The following is a 5,300-nucleotide window of genomic DNA, read 5'->3' as shown; positions in this document are numbered from 1 at the left end:
ATGGGCGCTTCCGTAAATACGGACCGCTACTGTTGTGCATCTGTAAACCGTCCGTATTTACAGAAGCATTGCTATGCAACATGTTGATGACATCATTTGCAACCTGCCTCTTTTTGTATGGATCCGTATATACAGATGGAATACGGATAGATGAAAATACGGTCATGTGCATGGGGCCTTACACTTATTATATTAATTTTTTGCCAATTAAAATGGCTGTCCTGTTTAGAAAACCCATTTTCAAATATACTATTAAGAAACACTGAATAAATAGATCGGGGTCTCCTGTTTGGGATCCTCAACTAATAGCTGGCACACAGAGTGGCTACAAAGAGTGTCCCTTTCTCTGGAGGGCTCAGCTTGTCCATTACATGGACAGCCCTTTCATTTCAATGGGTACTGTGCAATGTTTTATTCATCCTGTGGGGGCGCTGCAGGGGAAATAAACACTTGCTGTTAGTTTCCCTAACCATACTTTATAGCTGATTGCTGGGGGGCCAGCAGCGGGACAACTTGTAATCAACTTATCTCAAAGTAACCATTCGAAAACAAAGGCATTGTGTAAAGTGAAGCGCGCGCACACACACACACACACACACACACACCCTGCTGCGCTGTCTATACAGAAAGGAAGTGTTTTTCTGCAATATGGCTGCCCCCAGGGTAGCTTTTAAAAATAACAAATAAGTAACTACAACTTTAAAAAAAAATTAAGAAAACATTATTTCTCTTCTACAGACTTACATTTATTGAATTACACTAAAATGAAATACATTGATACATCCCCAACAAAAGATGTCTACAAGGCTTTCAGCAACCATCTAGTGTTCCCTGTAAAAAAAACTTTAGGCTAGAGCCTATTCTGTAAAAGTTACTGAACTTCTAATTTGAATTATAGCACGTTCGCTAAGTGACTTTAGGGCAAAGACTGATTTAATGAAATTTGATAAAATTTTGAAAACATCCAAAAAATTATTCCCACACAAGGCCAATAGATGAAAGAGTTACTGATAATTAAAATGTTCCATGTCAATAAATGGGAAAAATCTACAGTTTTAAGCGAATTTTCTGTGTATACATTTTTTTTTTTTCCGTTCAGCTGCAACAGATTATACAAAATACACGTTATAAGGGACATTTCCAGGTTCAGATCAATTACACTTAAATACTGGAGCAGTCGGCTTCCCCAGAGTATTTTATCAGAGGATATAAAACCTGGATTGTCTGGCTGGCCACTCCGAATGTAATGCCAGGTGGTCACTTTAGCCTGGGTTTGGATACGTCTGTGCCTATTGTACAGCTGCCGTAGACTCCGCTCTATATGTTCTGTGGATCAGAGAGAAACACAAATCTTTAGCAGATACAGTTATACCCAAAGAAAATCCCACTGGTCCCCACACATGCAATGGGAGTGTGGGACCAAAGACATAAAGCTACATCTGTGTGTGAAGGAATGGTTGGGGATTGGTGTGTGTTTGGCTACACATTGTGTGTCAGGGGGTTTGTGTGTTCACACTTGAATGAGTTTTATGGGAGAACATCACATTGTATTCGTTAGGGATATTGTTCAAGAGTGCTTAAGCCAATATTTCAAAGTAATGAAAGAGCCGTATACCTTAGGATCTCCTTAATAAATATATAATAAATATTACCATATCACAGAAATGTAATAAGGAATAGGACACGGAATGCCATTTCGAGCTCCTAATACCACCCCTGGGACTCCCAACGCCCACAGAAGCTGTAATTCTTTGTTCCTAACCAGCATTGACATTGCACTTTGCCTAAGACAAATTTACTAGTTTGTGCATATGTAACTAGAAAGAGCAGAAAGATATAAATATTGCCAGGAATTGAAATTGTAAAGGGAGTCTCTGCTTTTGGCATCTCTAATAAGAGGTTCGGTACCAGAAACAAAAGAAAAACTGTAAACAGGCATATTATAATACATTGTTGTGACCACCAAAATAAATATCCCCCGCAGGAGTGACAATAATGCATACAGACAAGAGGAGAACCATATATAATCTGTATGTGAATAGATCCGTGTGTTATAATCTAGTGTCAGATGAGAAAACTACTGTGCCTACTATGCGCTGGCAATGAAGCGGTTAAACCTACATTCATATCACAATGGGGAAGATTTATCATAGCTGCTTATTTCAACCAATCAGATTGCGTCTTTTAATTTAAAGAGTCTTCTTAAAAATGACAGCTAGAATCTGACTGGTTTCTAGTTTTAATAAATCTCCTCCATTGACTTCATTCTGTCAATTTACTATCAGCGCTTGTAGCTCTTTAAGGGGCCCTGCTTGTTAGTTTGTAAGCAGTTAGTCTGTGGGTAATTCTGTAGTGACCACACCGCCCCCCAATCAGATCAGGTTGCCATTGGAATTGCTGCAATTATTCCAATTTTGCAGCCAACACCAAGAGTGGATCTCAAAGAGGTAGAAGTATAAAGGAAAAAAAAGTTATATTTTTCTTGCAGGGATCCAGCCCTAGGTTTGCCTAAGTTCTAAAAAAAAACTGCACCAAAACTGCACTGTGGGATAAGGTCTAAATTTTGTTTCTCCATGCAAGAACAGGTAAAGGATTTTCCGGGACTAAAATATGGATCGCCTATCCTTATGATCAGCCACCAGTGGGGGATAGACCCTCAGGACCCCTACCGACCATCAGAATCAGGACGGGTACTCTTGATGGATCGCTGCAGCCCCATCAATGTTTATCCAGGCACAGTGGTTTATTCATACGTGTGGCTGTGCCTGGTACTGCAGCTCAGCACCATTCATTTGTAAGCTCTTATGGGCAGGGACCCCTCTCCTTATGTCTCATTGCTTGTTTATTTGTTTTGATTATTTGTCATTTTAGATGTTAGTTACTACAATTGTAAACTGCTGCATAAAGATTATTATTATTATTATTAAAGGGGCTTTGTACTTTTTGAGATTGATGGCATATTACAAGGATATGCTATCAATATATGATAAGTGCTAGTCTGACTGCTGGGACTTCTAATGTTCATAACAATGAAAGGGCCGTGGTGATCAACCGTAGTTTTACCAGACACGGCACCACTCTTGTCTACGCGCTGCGTCTGGTATTGCAGCTTAGCCCCATTGCGATCGGTGGGGTCCCAGCGATCGTACCCACATCAATCATATATTAATTTTTGCAAATAAACCACTTTATTACTGTCTCTATGTCACACCAAAGTAATGTGATCCATAGTCTTGTTTGCTCCACTTTTTTATTATTCTTTCATTGCAAGTAATTCATATTATTGGATAGACAAGAGAATGCTGAATTTTCTCAGTACAGCACCTTCAGGGAGTGCTGCCCCATCCATCATGCATGGAATATGCCATCAATGTTGAAAAGTATCGAAACCAATAGTGTTTCCCTTTAAAAAAAAAAATTGCCACATACAAATAAAGTCACTCTTTTCTGCAAAGCTGCAAAAAGTTCTATTTAGTCATTACTTTGTTGTAAGGGTATGTTCACACGCTTAGCAAAATACGTCTGAAAATACGGAGCTGTTTTCAGGTAAAAACAGCTCCTGATTTTCAGTCGTTTTTGTAGCAACTCGCGTTTTTCGCAGCGTATTTTACGGACGTTATTGGAGCTGTTTTTCAATGGAGTCAATGAAAAACGGCTCCAAAAACGTCCCAAGAAGTGACATGCACTTCTTTTTTGCAGGCGTGTTTTTACGCGCCGTATTTTGACAGTGACGCGTAAAATTACACCTCGTGGGAACAGAACACCGTAAAACCCATTGAAAGCAATGGGCAGATGTTTGTAGTAGTAATGGAGCTGTTTTTTCAGGCGTAATTCGAGGCGTAAAAAGCCCGAATTACGTCTGAAAACACTGCGTGTGAACATACCCTATTGATTTCTGAGAAATCTGTGTGAGTGCCATTATAGCCACTATTACTGCAGCCACAAAGACTCTCAACCCGAGTCCTAGATATTCAATCTATATGTTGCAATACATACCCTGCTCCTGGATTAGGACTACACAGTGACTTATGTTACTGCAGCAGTCAGTCATACCTTCATATGATGCCATTAGTTGTGCACTTTTTTCCCTTTATATCCTGTCATTTCTTCTCCTTTACCTGTATGAAAACATTTTGTAAGGTTACTACCATAAAATCTCATAAACCTTGTATTGCAGTTGTATATGAATAATGCACATAGCCGTACTACGTCTTTTTTTGTACAACGCCATAAGGCCAAGACCACACACACAGTTTTGATGCCGTTTTTGGCTCCGTTTTTGAGCCAGAATTGGATCCAAAATTAAGAAAAGGTATAAAGAAAAAACTGATCTTTGGTGTCCACTCCTGTGTATGGCTAAAAAAAAGGAGCCAAAACCTGCATCAAAACTGTGTGTGTGTGTGTGTGTGTGTGTGTGTGTGATTGTGCGTGCGTGCATGCGTGCGTGCGTTCGATCCTCGCCTCATGAGGCTGCCATAGAGGTGCATTACTTATAGGGGGGAATATCTCCTTATATACGGCACCCTTCAGAGACTGTTTAGCAGAACGCAAAGGCCGTACAGCTCCGTACTAGGCCTCTGTACAGCCTCCATGCTCAGGGCAATACAATGTCATGCTATTAAGGTCCTTCTCTAGCCCCTGCTTACTAGACTACTCAGGATATACAGGCTGTCAAGCAGCTTTACAACTTAACAGAGGGTTGAAGACAATGTCCATGTAAAGCTGAGGAAATGGTCAAACGGCGACTTGAATTTATTTGTAAACGCACTTTAACCCACCGCTTCACATCTTTTGCTTGTTCAGTCCGTTTTTCATGATAGGAGAGCAGTAGATGACCACAAAAGCAGCCAAATTCCTACAGATTATGAGATAAAGAGTGCATAATGCATGTAGTAGAATAGGACAAGCAAAGTGCTGTGGCAGGTGCTGTCAGGATTCTCTGTTGGTGGGCTGTGGTACTAGGTGGAGGGCTGTGCGAGAACATCCCCATGTGTCTGAGAGCCGTGTGTGTGGCTGAGGAAGGGAGGGGGGCAGGGAAGAGGGTTTGGTTAGTCTAGGGGAATAATTCCGTGAAGGACATTACATCCTGAACAAGCTCTTCCCCCCCCACCTTTCTATGAATGTTGCGTATCTCTTCAGACATTGTATCAGGCCCGGCGTATAGAGCGGCGCAGTAAAGATGAGTTATGCGCTTGTGACAGGCTGCGAGATCTGATGATGGAAATGTTAATGGCCGCTCGCTGCCTTGCTTTATGGCCGCTGTAATACAGACTTCAATCATAAAAAGCATCGCCCTACAT

At 40.9% G+C, this 5,300-nt stretch overlaps 1 long non-coding RNA gene across 1 annotated transcript; it reads right to left on the bottom strand.

Moving 5' to 3' along the window:
- Positions 1-789: 789 nt before the first annotated feature.
- On the bottom strand, positions 790-4,922 carry LOC142740683 (uncharacterized). Its single transcript, XR_012880851.1, has 3 exons — positions 4,779-4,922; positions 4,054-4,118; positions 790-1,326 (listed from the first exon to the last, which is right to left on the bottom strand). It is a non-coding gene; the product is annotated as an uncharacterized LOC142740683 (long non-coding RNA).
- Positions 4,923-5,300: the final 378 nt, after the last annotated feature.

Source organism: Rhinoderma darwinii, chromosome 2 (genome assembly GCF_050947455.1).
Source record: "Rhinoderma darwinii isolate aRhiDar2 chromosome 2, aRhiDar2.hap1, whole genome shotgun sequence".
Lineage (NCBI taxonomy): Eukaryota > Metazoa > Chordata > Amphibia > Anura > Rhinodermatidae > Rhinoderma > Rhinoderma darwinii.
Note: the sequence above shows the minus strand (reverse complement) of the source record. Positions and strands in the feature narration are given on the sequence as shown.